The sequence below is a fragment of the Pleurodeles waltl genome, chromosome 7 (genome assembly GCF_031143425.1).
Source record: "Pleurodeles waltl isolate 20211129_DDA chromosome 7, aPleWal1.hap1.20221129, whole genome shotgun sequence".
NCBI classification, from domain to species: domain Eukaryota; kingdom Metazoa; phylum Chordata; class Amphibia; order Caudata; family Salamandridae; genus Pleurodeles; species Pleurodeles waltl.
In genome coordinates, this window is record NC_090446.1 from 1,420,043,421 (window position 1) to 1,420,058,058 (window position 14,638).

Genomic DNA, 14,638 nt, shown 5'->3' on the forward strand with positions numbered 1-14,638 from the left:
ATGTGCGCCGGCGGTCGCGGTATGCACCGCCGCGGCCGTAACCGCCATTTTCTATCTGCTTAATCACTCGAGACCTGATAATCCACAGGAGAGGACCTATACTGCAAGTGCTGCTGTGACCTCGGTCTGGAAGTGATAATGGCTGCTGCGACTGGGGAAAGGGCCCCCGCCTTCAGTTCAGAAGAGTTGGAGAAGCTCGTGGACGGGGTCCTCCCCCAGTATGCGCTACTCTACGGTCCTCCAGACCAACAGGTGAGTACACTGGGACCATGCTTAGTGGCCAATGCCTGGGATGAGTGGGGTGGATGTACGATGGAGGGGAGGGGAGCGAATGAGGAATGCATCGCACAACAGATGAGAGCATGTGCCACATGGCAAGGTTGGGGAGGGGGGGCCACTCACATCGACCATGCAGAAAAGTGATGATGTTTCTTTTCTCCCCCTGTACATGTCACATAGGTAAGCGCCCATCAGAAGATCGAGATTTGGCGTGCCATCGCCAAGGACGTCCGGGCCCTGGGGGTCCACAACAGACGGGGCACCCACTGCCGCAAGAGGTGGGGGGACATCCGCCGTGGGAGCAGGAAGACCGCCGAGGCTCTGCTGGGGATGGCCTCCCAACCTAGGAGGGTTGCCAGTCGTACATTGACCCCCCTGATGTCCCGGATCCTGGCGGTGGCCTACCCCGATTTGGATGGGCACCTGAGGACATCACAGCAGACACAAGGGGGTGAGTACCAGCACATTCAGCTATCTTTGCGTGCAGTGGAGGTGCCTGGGTGGGGGAGGAGGGCTGTGGGTAGTCCTAGGCCAGGACGATTTCTGTAGGCTAGGCCCCTCCGTGAGGCATGGCCCTGTGCCCCCGCCCCCCACCTCTGTAGGGTGCCTAGTAAAGCTAGTCATGGACCTGTGTCATCTATGTGGGCAGTTGTCGCCCATAGGCTTGTAGGCCATGTCCCAGTGATTGAGTAGTGTACCCCAAGTGCGCAGTGTAGTGCAGTAGGCTTCTGTGTCTGTCCTCTCCACCAACGGTGTAGCCAATGCATGCACTCAACTTGTCTTTATTTCTCCCCCCCCCATTTTCTTTGTCTTCCTGTTCATGTGTGCATTAGCATCATCAGACGGAGGAGAAGTGGCATCGGCGCACGAGGGAACTGCATCTCACATGGCCCCGGAGGGCCATGCAACCGACTCCGAGTTGACCAGTGAGACGGAGGGCGAGGGGGGCTCCACAATGGGGACCCGTGCAGACGTCAGCGACACCGACACGTCCTCGGATGGGAGCTCCCTTGCGGTGGCGGCAACATCCGTGCCCACCGCTACAACAGGTACAGCCGCCACCCAGCACACCAGCTCCGCCCTCCCAGCAGCCCCTCAGCGTTCGGCCCGTGCCCGCACGGCCAGGAAGCCGGCCATCTCCTTCGCCCCAGGCACCTCAGGCCCTGCCCCAGTCACCCCTGCTGCCCTCAGTGAGGAGGTCATTGACCTCCTGAGGACCATCATTGTTGGGCAGTCTACCCTTTTGAATGCCATCCAGGGTGTAGAAAGGGAGGTGCATCGGAGCAATGCATACCTGGAGGGCCTTCATTCGGGTCAGGCTGCCCATCAGCGATCATTCAACGCTCTGGCCTCAGCACTGACGGCAGCCATTGTCCCTGTCTCCAGCCTCCCTCTTCAAACTCCCTCCACCCAGTCCCAGTCCCCTGTTCCTCTGCCTATCCCATCCACACCTACAGACCAGCCTGCACACACCTCAACACCCAAGGGCAGCTCATCCAGACATAAGCACCACAAATCCCACAAGCATTCACCCAAGCAACATCCAGATGCAGACATGCCAACAGCCACTACCTCCTCTGTGTCCCCCACCTCCTCGTCTCCCTCCTCCTTCCCTGTGACGTCTGCAGTCACAACCCCCACTGTCATGTACACGTCCTCTGTGTCCTCTCCCAGTGTGTCTGTCACCCCCTCTTCCAAACCACACAAACGCAGGCAGGCACCCACCCAACAGCCATCCACCTCACGACAGCCTCCGTCACAAGCACCTGCACCCAAAGACAGCACACTTGACTCTCCTACAACCACATCCTCTTCCTCCACACCCATACCCACTCCAGCTACCCTTCCCATTGCTCCCAAAAAGCTTTTCCTCTCAAAATTGAACCTCTTTCCATCACCTGACCCACCCCCTCCATCTCGTAAGAGTTCAAAAAACACCTCAGCCACCACCAGCCCTGCATCTCCTAAGACCATAGTGCATGGCTATTGGAGTCCGCCAGCTCCTAGGGCAGGAACATCGGCCAGCAGCAAGGGGACAGCCAGCCCCCCCCCTGGGAAGAGGACCAAGAAAGTGAAGGGCCGGCGCGACAGGCCTGAGACGGCTGCCCCCAAGGACAGTAGCCTTGCCCCGTCACCTGCCGCATCCACTAAGGGAGGCAAGGGCCCCAGAGAGTCTGCGAAGGAGGGCAAGGGCAGGAGGGCGGACAAGTCAGGCAGCAGCCGACCTGGCCAGGAGAGCCCCACCAGCCCCATTCCGGGTGTGTCGGAGAACACCCAGGGGCCCAGGACTCCATCACAGGAGGGCCCCGCAACCGAAAGGTCGGATGGTGACTGAGCGGGAAGTATTGGCCAGGTGTGGTTCCCTCGAAACACAAGACAAGCATCGCTGAACAGGGCCCCGCCGTGCGAAGCACCGCTGAACAGGGCCCCGCCAAGACAGGCACCGCTGAACAGGGGCCCGGCGTGACAAGCACCGCTGAACAGGGGCCGCCGTGCGAAGCACCGCTGAACAGGGCCCCGCCAAGACAGGCACCGCTGAACAGGGGCCGCCGTGAGAAGAACCGCTGAACAGGGCCCCGCCGTGCGAAGCACCGCTGAACAGGGCCCCGCCAAGACAGGCACCGCTGAACAGGGGCCCGGCGTGACAAGCACCGCTGAACAGGGGCCGCCGTGCCAAGCACCGCTCCGATGGGCCCTCCTGTCAAGCACCGCTCCGCTGGGCCCTCCTGTCAAGCACCGCTCCGCTGGGCCCTCCTGTCAGGCACCGCTCCGCTGGGCCCTTCATCTCAAGCACTGCTCCGCTGGGCCCTCCTGTCAAGCACTGCTCCGCTGGGCCCTCCTGTCAAGCACCGCTCCGCTGGGCCCTTCCTGTCAGGCACCGCTCCGCTGGGCCCTCCTGTCAAGCACCGCTCCGCTGGGCCCTCCTGTCAAGCACCGCTGGCCCATTGGCAGGGCCGGATCTGTGTCGGGCAGGGCTTCACGATGCACTCTGCCCACCATGCCTCCTCCATGACCAGTGGAGTCTGTAATCCACCTGATGGACTGTGGCTTTGCACTCCCCAGGATTGCACAGTGGGCAATCCACCCACTGTAGAGACTTGTGAGACTGTGGCTTTGCACTCCCCAGGATTGAACAGTGGGCAGCCCACCCACTGTATAGACTTGTGAGACTGTGGCTTTGCACTCCCCAGGATTGAACAGTGGGCAGCCCACCCACTGTAGAGACTTGTGAGACTGTGGCTTTGCACTCCCCAGGATTGAACAGTGGCCATGGAGGCCCTTCGTGGATCTGGCGTCATGGACTCATGTGGCTGAGGTGCCCCCCCTTCCCTTCCCCCTGAGGTGCATGTAGTTTTTTTTTGTGATGCCCCAGCAGTGTTCTCTCCAATGGACTCGGTCTCGTGTGTGGGCTTTGCCCATGTGTTAATGCACATTGGCCCACGAACAATAGAAGGTTGCCAAACTGTACCAGACTTTTGCACCATGTATATATTGTTACTGATGTAAATATTTTTTTTTATATATTTCATACTTCAAATTACTTAAAAATTCCTATAATATACTTCTATTTTAAAGATCATTTCCTTTTGTCTTTGCATTATTCCGTGGGGTTCGGGGGTGTCACTCTGACTTGTTAATCTGCATTGGTGTGTAGGTATTTGGGTGGGGATGTGGGGGGGGGTGTGTGTCTCGTATGTGTGTGCCCGTAAGCTTTCCTCCTCCCCCCTCCCCTGTGTCGTAGGTGCAGTACTCACCGTTGTCGTCTGCGCCGACGTTCGTGCACCTGGTAGAGGAGCAGGAAGACAATGGCTGGGAGGATGTGGAGTTCCGGTTCCATGCTGTCCCGATTCCGCGTGGAGTGTGTCGAGGTGAGCGTTTCCCGTTTGAAAAGTCTGTTTCCGCCGTGTTTTTATCGGCGGGGCTCCCGTCCCGGAAAAGGTGGCGGATTGGTGAGTCGTGATAGGGTGGGCGGTACATTGTCTGCCGCCTGCCTGTTGGCGGTGACCGCTGCGCTGTTTGTTTGTGCCGCCGTGGCGGTCGGAGTGTTAAAGCGGCGGGCTGTGTTGGCGGTTCACGCCAGGGTCGGAATTCCATTTTTTCGACCGCCAGCCTGTTGGCGGGTTGGCCGCCGCATTAACACGGACCGCCGGGGTCAGAATGACCCCCTATATGTTGTAATTATGTCAGCAAGTTCTGGAGAGATAAAGCGAGGGTCTGACCTACTCATTCGGAAACCTCCCAAGGAGGTGACAAAAAGTTGATGACACCCGTTGGTATCTATTGGCCACAATAACCACCCGCCTGGACGTGTCAGTGAAGCATTAAACGTACCATTCTGGACCCACTCATTATGCTCACTAAAAGTTGCATTCGTGTACTTTTGCCAGTTATTAAATTTTGCAGGGGCAGGTATACTGGGCATGTCTAATTCTCTAATTGTTGCTAAGCCTAAACAACTTGTCTGGTGTACCGTTTCATTTAAAAAGATCATTTGAACGGGGATGAGACATGATCTAAACAATGTTTCTCTAACCTTGGTCTGCCAATTTTTTGTTCCCCAAACACTTTTCAAAATCAACATTCTTTGACCAATATTCATAACCTTCAATTGATTACCGGGAAACAAAGGAGTCCGAATATATAGATTTTGTGTTGGTCAATAACATGCTTATCCCTAGTCGGAGTTACCTTAAAATAATATGACTCAGCATTTTTTTTATGATGCCCAGAAAAATACGCAAACTTTTCAAAATAAGTTTTGGAACTCCCTTGCAGGGGAGTTGGGCAATGTTCCAATTGTGTGTAATCAAATATCCTTTTTTGGACTGCTCGTTTTATGTATGAAGTGGTGCCCATAATAATTATAGCAAAACATGTCACCATAAATTTCTTTAAACTGGTAAACGTCTTCATTCATTGAATAAACTGTTTTCACATCCCAATCATCAGATATAATGCCTGGTATAACTATATCATTCATGGATAACTTTAACACATACAGTATTTGAATACTTTCAGTGGGACCATATATATCAAACATTACTTTGTCCCACACAATCCCATCAGGAATTGGCACTGCAGAAATGTTCACAAAAGACAAGTCTTTTCGAATCTTATGTGATGAAAAGTGTGGTTTCAAAACCTTCTCCACCTGTTCAACCGCTGATCTCTGGGGAAGAAAATGACCATGTATTAACAAGAAAAAGGTAATGACAAACAAGGACAGTCAAGGAAAGCCACACATAGTTCCATGAAAAAATGAAATATGTTTCTTTAAGCCAATGTATTAGCTTACGTGCACCTGATAGGTCAGCTGTCGAAAAGGCAAATGAATCCGTTGGACCGTCGTTGTAGTGGCAAAATAACCAGAGGCTCTTCGTGCAAATGGCGTAGCCGTGGCCAACAGTGGAGTTGGTGTTTCCTGAGGTGGTACACTGTAAACAGGACCATCCGTCTGGCTTGTAGTCATAGTGACTTGATCAAATGTTTCTAAATTACTTGTTGTTAGTGGAACTAAGGCAAGATCATCATCCACCCTCCCCAAGCTCGGAGAGGTATCAGCGTTGGTGTAAACAACTTGAAGCAGAACTTCTTCTCCAGTAGCGAGAGGGATTCGGGAACTACTGGACGTTCCTCTTGGTCGGCTGTGTAGAATAGGCCACATGTTGTAGTTTGACATTGTCAATGGAAACAAAGCGATTTTCTTTGGCACATGGCAATGGTGGTAGAATAACAGTTCTGGTACCGTGTATCCCCAACACAGGGACTGGTGCTGGTTAAGAAGGGCCAAATTATTTTTTCACTGCGACCTTTTCACGCACAAGATTCCCAACTCTGGGAATCCAGCCGGTAGGTGTTACTGGCACATCCTTAATTCCTGTGGAGGAAGCACTTTTAGAAGAGTTATCTTCACGAAACTGATGTAATTCCTGTAAAACAGTGACACGATCATTTATGTCAAAAGGTGTTTCTGCTGCCTCCACAGAAGGGCCATCAAGATAAGGAACAAACATTTGTGTTCCCGAACAGGCACTCATATGTAGTACGACCCCCCAGGGACCTTCTAGGCAGGTTATTTAGTGCCCTCTGAACCCAGTACAGGTGGGTTAGCCAACTACAACCCGTACCTAAGACTCTGACCGTTAAGGATTGCTTTAAATCGCGGTTTAATCGCTCCACAATAGAATTTCCCTCTGTATGAAATGGAGACGAGTACTGGAGTTGGACCCCCAACAAAGCCATGGTGTCCCTGAATGCCCTTGATGCAAAAGCAGGGCCCTGGTCCGAATGGAATGCTGCAACTGCATATGTACCGACAAAGACTCGCAAATCTTTAATAACAGTCCGAGCGTCAGCCGAGCGATGTGGCCACACCCACACAAATCTGGAGCAAGAATCAACAGCAACTAATATATATTTGTATGCTGTTGGGCCTGGCCCTTTTACAGGGTCATTCCCCAGACTTTTTGCTTTTTGCCTCCTTATTTTCTGACCTTTGTTGGCTGACGTTTTGACTCTGAGCACTTTTTTACTGCTAACCAGTGCTAAAGTGCATGTGCTCTCTCTTACAAATTTGGTAGGATTGGATTATACCTGATTGGCATATTTGATTTACCTATAAGTCCCTTGTAAAGTGGTATCCCTATACCCAGGGCCTGTAAATTAAATGCTACTAGTGGGCCTGCAGCGCTGCTTGCGCCACCCACTGAAGTAGCCTGTCAAACCTATCTAAGGCCTGCTAGCACAGAGCCTGTGTGCGCAGTTTCCTGCCACAGGGACCTGGCATCTAAATTTACTTGCCAGGCCCAGAACTCCCCTTTTACTACATGTAAGTCACCCCTAAGGTACGCCCTAGCTAGCCCTTTGGGCAGGGTGCCATGTATGTAGAAGGAAGGACATGTGCCATGTTGCGTGGCCTGTCCTGGTAGTGACAAACAGCCTAACTTGGTGTCTCACTGCTGTGAGTGATGCCTCCTCATAGGATTGCATTGGAAATGCCTTGCCTTATGTGTAAGGGGTATTGTCTGATTTATGAGGGGTAGCGTAGGCATGTTTGGTATGGTTGTGATAGTGGTGTAGGTGTATTTTTTATTACTATCACAGAAATGCCGCTTCTAGAAAGTGCGCATTTATCTGTGCTTATAACTTTGGTGTTTTGCAGCTTGTCTCCAATCAACATCTGGACAGACTGACAGTTGGGGCTTTGTTCATACTTCTCAGACAGCCTGAACACAGGGAGAGTGGAGGTGTCACAGAGGTGCATCTACATATTGTAAAGCCTGGGCTGAGAGAAGGGAGAGGCGGGGCACACCTGCATTTGTAAAGGCTGTGCCCTGGCCTCACACAATAGGGTTGTTAACCCCCCACTGATGTTTGGAGCCTGTGCTGAAAGGAGAGAGGAGGCACTCCCGGAAACAGTTGTAACTGGCTGGAACCTCCTCTCCCTACCATTGTAAAACACACTGTAACCCTAATATAAGTAAAGGGAAATTTTCCCCACAATTTGAACATTCTTGGAACTTGAAACTGGACACAGAACGCTGATGAATGGACTCACCAGGAAACCACCCTGGACTGCTGCTGTTGTGCTGACCTGTGACCTGCCTGGTCACTAGGAGGAACTGCCAGCACCTACACCCCTTGTGCTGGCCTGCAGCTGGGCCCACCAGCCCTATGCTTTTTCTTTTCTTGCTTGCTCCCAGGGGCAGGGTGCTGTGGCTCCTGACCCCTGCACACAAACTCGTCACCCTTGCCTAAGCGCTTGGAAAGAGTGCTCTCTTTAACTGCCGATCTTGTCTTAGCGCTTTAGGAAGCGGTTTATTTGGATCCCAAATCACTGCTGCAACTCGGGCTGGGAAACAAGCCCTCCCACTCTCTTTAGCGCTCTGCCTTGATTTGAGGACCGCAAATCACCACCGCGACCCGGGCACCACAGTTTGACTTCAGTGCGAGGTTCGAGCTAACCCTAGTGCCCCCGGGGCAGTTACCAAACGTAAAGGAAGGAGCTTGCACGCTCCTACCGTGTCCCCGGGTGACGTGCCCTTTTCAGAGCGCCCCCGGGGCACACCTCGACTCCGACTCCTCTCGCTGCTTCCCTCACGTACGAGGGAAGGCAGAAAACACGGCTCACGCTCCGGACTGGGTGCGGCCGTCTGTGGGAGCAGGTGCAGAGCCTCATCAGAGACCCCTGCTTCCCCTGCTACCTCGTTAGGCAGCCTCACCGCGGACAAGAGTGGCTGCCTCCTAGTCCTAAGCAGGACACGGGGAGAAAAGGGAACCCCCATTTTCCCCGGTCACTGCGCTAGGGGTGCGATCGTTCCACACTGCCTCAATCTCTTCAGAGAGGGCCATTAGAGGCCCAGGGGCCCGCGAAGATCACAGGTCCCCAGAGGGGCCCGGTCTTCACATAGTAGAGGGGGTGCAGACCGCCCTCTCTACCAGGAACCCCCGTTTTGCGCATAGGAGCGCCAGGGGCTCCAGTGCTCATCTTTTAGGCAAGGGGAGTGCCTCTTCTACAGAAACCAGGTACTTTTTAGGGAATCTAGGCTCTAGGAGTACAGACTTTTGGGTGTTTTAGATTTCCTACATGTTTACTGTTCCTACATATATGTGCTAATGTTCCTTTGTATGGGTATGTCTAGCTGATATGTATTTATATGACTTGGGAGATATTCTCTAATGTTCCTTTTATGTGTATTTAGGAATTGTTCATGACAAATGCATATATCTTTTACTGTAATTCCTGACTACTGCTTACGTTGCAGAATCCTGAGTACTTACGTGTGCTAATGTGACCACTGCATATTCTTGCGGAGTATTAGTAACTTGTGTAACATTCTGACAACTGCTAAGGTAGCAGGGTATTACTTACATGTAATGTTGGTCTAATTATGTTTTGTGCAAATCAGATTATTTTTACATAGCTCAGTGTTGTGTTTACTTTGTGGTGTACATTTTGCGTCATGTGTGTTGTGTGTGTTGTGCAAATGCTTTACACATTGCCTCTGGGATAGGCCTGACTGCTCGTGCCAAGCTACCAAGGGGGTGAGCAGGGGTTATCTTGGACGTGTAACTCCCTAGCCCTGACTAGAGTGAGTAGGTTCTGCCTGGCTGAGGTGCATACCCTAGCCAACCAGAAACCCCATTTCTAACATTGGTTGTCAGCTGTGAGGATAGGACTTGCACTTGTACAGTACCTTGTGACTCATTTTTGCACCGCAAATTGCACTTAGACCATCACATGTTTTAATTCTCTTTTCTTAAATTATTCTCCTGTTTTCTCAAGATAGTCATTTTATTTTTACTCCTGTGTTGTATACTTGCACTTTTGACTCTTGTGTGTACACTAGTGTTGTGCTCTTAACAAAATGGAGTCCACCTTCGACATGGATTAAATGTTGTTGTACACTATAGAAGAGTTAAGGGGATTCTGCAGGGAGAGAGGTGTACCTTTTATAGAAGCTGAAGCCCAAATAGGGATCCTCAGAAGAATCCTGTTCAATTTTGAAGAGGCAGACTACATAGCACCAAAAGAGGCCCAGGAGAAGAATGGTTCTGACGGAGACCCTAGAGAGACCCACGAGAGTAGTGAGGACTCCGAAGAGGAGGGTCCCCAGTCCACACACCAGGGGGACAGTGACCCCGAAGAGTTAGACACTGAGGGGGAAGATGACTGGCCAGGGACACCAGTAGAGAGAGAGGACCCCATCGATAGGGAGTCCCTTACTGGGTCTTTGCCTAGCAGCAGCGCCATCTCCCATTCCCTGTCACCTAAGGAGCTCAGAGATAGGTGGGAAGAGAGGGACCTGAGGCTGCAGCTAGCCAGGCTGGCTGTAGAAGAGAGACAGGCTGAGGTTGAAAAAGCCTTAGTCCAGGAGAGGATGGCAGAGGCTGAAAGGGCATTTACCAGAGAAAGGCTCGCTCTAGAGCGCAGCCTTACAAATCTGGACTCACCGGTAATGCAGGTGGAGTCCAGTGGAGGCAGCATTTGTAGTGTTAGGCACAATCCTTACCTACCCACAGATTTGGTACCTGGGTTCAAGGAGGGAGATGACATACGTCAGTGGCTTAGGGAGTATGAGGAAGCTCTAGTTGCACGCAGGATTCCTGAGAAAGATTAGGGAACTGTCCTAGAGAGCTATATTCCTGAGGTGGAAAGGGATGTCCTACTGGCCCCAGAAGGGAGTGACAGGCAGGGGTATCCCCACATCAGAAAGGCCCTGATAGAAAAGTATGGTCTCACCCCTGAAGACTGCAGGTTGAGGTTCAGAGGCAGCAGTAAGCGGTCACACCAGTCTTTGGAGGATTTCATGGGGACTTGTTGCAAGGCACTAACAGGATGGGTGGAGGGTAGCAGAGCAACCACTTATGAAGGGCTGTTTAGTCTCATTCTAAGAGAACACATGTTCCGTTGCTTTTTTTCAGAGCTACGCCAACACCTGTCTTACTGTGAGTTCTCTGACCCCGGGGAACTTGCAAAGGAGGCTGACCTCTGGCTTAGTGCCAGGGGAGCTGGTCAGACATCAAGGGCCGTCTTAGGTTCACCCCTGGAAGGGGTGGCGGAGGTTCTGGGTAATTCAGGCCAAATTCTGAGCGGGGAGGGTGCAGGATCCAGAGGGACCTGTCTTCTTACGCATGTCTTGGAAGGCACCCAGAAGGGGCCCCAAGGCTGGAATTTAACTGTTCCAGTCAAAATTTTCAGCGGGGAGGAAGTAGAATTGTTAAGGACCTATCCTCTTACGTATGCCTTAGAGGGCTCCTTCCCGGTGCACCAAGGCGAGAATTTAACCAACCCAGACAACGTTCTGAGCGGGGAGGGTGCAGGATCCACAGGGACCGGTCCTCCTCTGCAGGTCTTGGAAGGTACCCGAGAGGGGCCCCAAGGCGGAAGGCCAGTTGTTACCGAAGGCCAATCCTGTAAAAAGGATGTCCAAGAGTCTGAAGGAGAAGGGGGACACCTGGGAACATGGTTGCTCCAACTCTGGAGATCAGCAGCACCACCCCGCAGAGGAGGGTGCAGACGCTTCCTTTTAAGAGTTTTAGGGAGGACACTCCCCTGACTCCTGTCCAGCAAAAGGGTATTGTCCCTAGGTTGGAAGACCAGATCATGGGCAACCCCCTAGATCTGAAAATAGAGACTGCTGTAATCAGCATCTCTACTGATGCATTCTCTAGGGATTCAGTTCCTTCAAGAGGGGATTCACGGGAAGACACTTCCCTGACTCCTGTCCAGCAAAAGGGTAACGTCCCTAGGATGGAAGATGCATGCCCTAGGGATTCAGTTCCTGTAAGGGAGAGTTTGAAGGAGGACGCTCCCCTGACTCATGACCAGCCCACGGGTACCGTCCCTAGGTTGGAGAACCAGGTCCAGGGTATCCATTGACATGGAGGTGGAAAAGTCTGTCCCAGTCTCTCTACCATTACTTCTGGGGGTATCACTCTTGATGGGAGGGTGCGGAACTCTAGAAGGAGGGACAGGAGGAGGAAAGGCTCTTTCCTGACCCCAGCTCAGCCAGAGGGGAAGGACCCTGGGTTGGGAGACCAGTTACAGGGGGGCTCCTCTGAACTGGTGTGTGAGCTGGCCAGGACGACTGTAACAATCACCCTGGCAGTTCTGTATTCTGGCGGTCCAACTCCTCGGAGGAGGAGGTGGAACCCTAGAAGGAGGGGCAGAAGGAGAGACTCTCCCCTGGACCCTATTCAGGCTATGGGACCAGTCCCTAGGCTAGAAGACCAGAGGCAGGGGGTAACACCTGAACTGGTGGGAAGGAGAGTGTAAACAGAATGCTATGCACCTGGGGCTCCCGCCCCCCACTCTGAGAGGTTTCAGAGGCCATGGGCTGGCCTTCGACCTGGCTCTGGCCACAGACAACTAGGACGCCTCCGTGGGTTAGCTTAGATTGTCTTGGGATAATAGACAGAGGAATTCAAATGGGTTCAGATTGGCGTAGAACTGGATCATGTCCCTGCAGTTGCGGGCCAGGGTCCTGGTTCTATCACCCTAATCAGGGAAGTCCACCAAGGTATTGATTGTTCTCCCCTGGCTTTGGCCGGTAGGGGGTCATGTAGGACCTGGCCCTTTTACAGGGTCATTCCCCAAACTTTTTGCTTTTTGCCTCCTTATTTTTCTGACCTCTGTTGGCTGACGTTTTGACTGAGCACTTTTTCACTGCTAACCAGTGCTAAAGTGCATGTGCTGTCTCTTACAAATTTGGTAGGATTGGAATATGCCTGATTGGCATATTTAATTTACCTATAAGTCCCTTGTAAAGTGGTATCCCTATACCCAGGGCCTGTAAATTAAATCCTACTAGTGGGCCTGCGGCGCTGCTTGCGCCACCCATTGAAGTAGCCTGTCAAACCTATCTAAGGCCTGCTAGCGCAGAACCTGTGTGCACAGTTTCCAGCCACAGGGACCTGACATCTAAATTTACTTGCCAGGCCCAGAACTTCCCTTTTACTACATGTAAGTCACCCCTAAGGTACGCCCTAGCTAGCCTTTGGGCAGGGTGCCATGTATGTAGAAGGGAGGACATGTGCCATGTTGCGTGGCCTGTCCTGGTAGTGACAAACAGCCTAAATTGGTGTCTCACTGCTGTGAGTACTGCCTCCTCATAGGATTGCATTGGAAATGCCCTGCCTTATGTGTAAGGGGTATTGTCTGATTTATGACGGGTAGCGTAGGCATGTTTGGTATGGTTGTGATAGTGGTGAGAAATGCTGCTTACTGGTGTAGGTGCATTTTTTATTACTATCACAGAAATGCCACTTCTAGAAAGTGCACATTTATCTGTGCCTTTAACTTTGGTGTTTTGCAGCTTGTCTCCAACAACGTCTGGGCAGACTGACAGTTGGGGCTTTGTGCATACTTCTCAGACAGCCTGAACACAGGGAGGGTGGAGGTGTCACAGAGGTGCATCTACATATTCCCGGGCTGAGAGAAGGGAGAGGCGGGGAACACCTGCATTTGTAAAGGCTGTGCCCTGGCCTCACACAATAGGGTTGTTATCCCCCCACTGATGTTTGGAGCCTGTTCTGAAAGGAGAGACGGGGCACTCCCGGAAACAGTTGTAACTGGCTCGAACCTCCTCTCCCTACCATTGTAAAACACACTGTAACCCTAGTATAAGTAAAGGGGAATTTTCCCTACAATTTGAACATTCTTGGAACTTGAAACTGGACACAGAACGCTGATGAATGGACTCACCAGGAAACCACCTTGGACTGCTGCTATTGTGCTGACCTGTGACCTGCCTGGTCACTAGGAGGAACTGCCACCACCTGCACCCATTGTGCTGGCCTGTAGCTGGGCCCACCAGCCCTGTGCTTTTTCTTTTCTTGCTTGCTCCCAGGGGCAGGGTGCTGTGTCCCCTGACCCCTGCACACAAACTCGACAACCTTGCCTAAGTGCTTGGAAAGAGCGCTCTCTTTAACTGCCGATCTTGTCTTAGCGCTTTGGGAAATGCTTTATTTGGATCACAAATCACCTGCCTTGATTTGAGGACCCCAAATCGCTGCCGCGACCCGGGCGCCGCAGTTTGACTTCAGCGCGAGGTTTGCGCTAACCCTATTGCCCCCGGGGCACTTACCGAAGGTAAAGGAAGGAGCTTGCACACTCCTACCGTGTCCCCGGGTGACGCGCCTTTTTCAGAGTGCCCCCGGGGCACACCTCGACTCCGACTCCTCTCGCTGCTTCCCTTCGCGGATGAGAGAAGGCAGAAAACGCAGCTCGCACATCGGACCGGGTGCGGCCGGATGTGGGAGCAGGTGCAGAGCCTCATCGGAGGCCCCTGCTTCCCCTGCTACCTCGTTAGGCAGCCGCACCGTGGACAAGGGCGGCTGCCTCCTAGTCCTAAGCAGGACACCGGGAGAAAAGGGAACCCCTCTTTTCCCCAGTCACTGCGCTAGGGGAGCGATCGCCCCATACTGCCTTAATCTCTGGTGCTTTCCCCCCCTTCAGAGAGGGCCATTAGAGGCCCGGGGGGGCCCCAAAAGATCACGCGTCCCCAGAGGGGCCCAGTCTTCGCATAGTAGAGGGGGTGCAGACTGCCCCTCTCTACCAGGAACCCCCGTTTTGCACATAGGAGCGCCGGGGGCTCCACTGCTCATCTTTTAGGCACGGGGAGTGCCTCTTCTACAGAAACCAGGTACGTTTTTAGGTAATCTAGGCTCTAGGAGCCTAGTACAGACTTTTGGGTGTTTTAGATTTCCTACCTGTTTACTGTTCCTACATATATGTGCTAATGTTCCTTTTTATGGGTATGTCTAGCTGATATGTATTTATATGACTTGGGAGATATTCTCTAATGTTCCTTTTATGGGTATTTAGGAATTGTTCATGACAAGTGCATATATATTT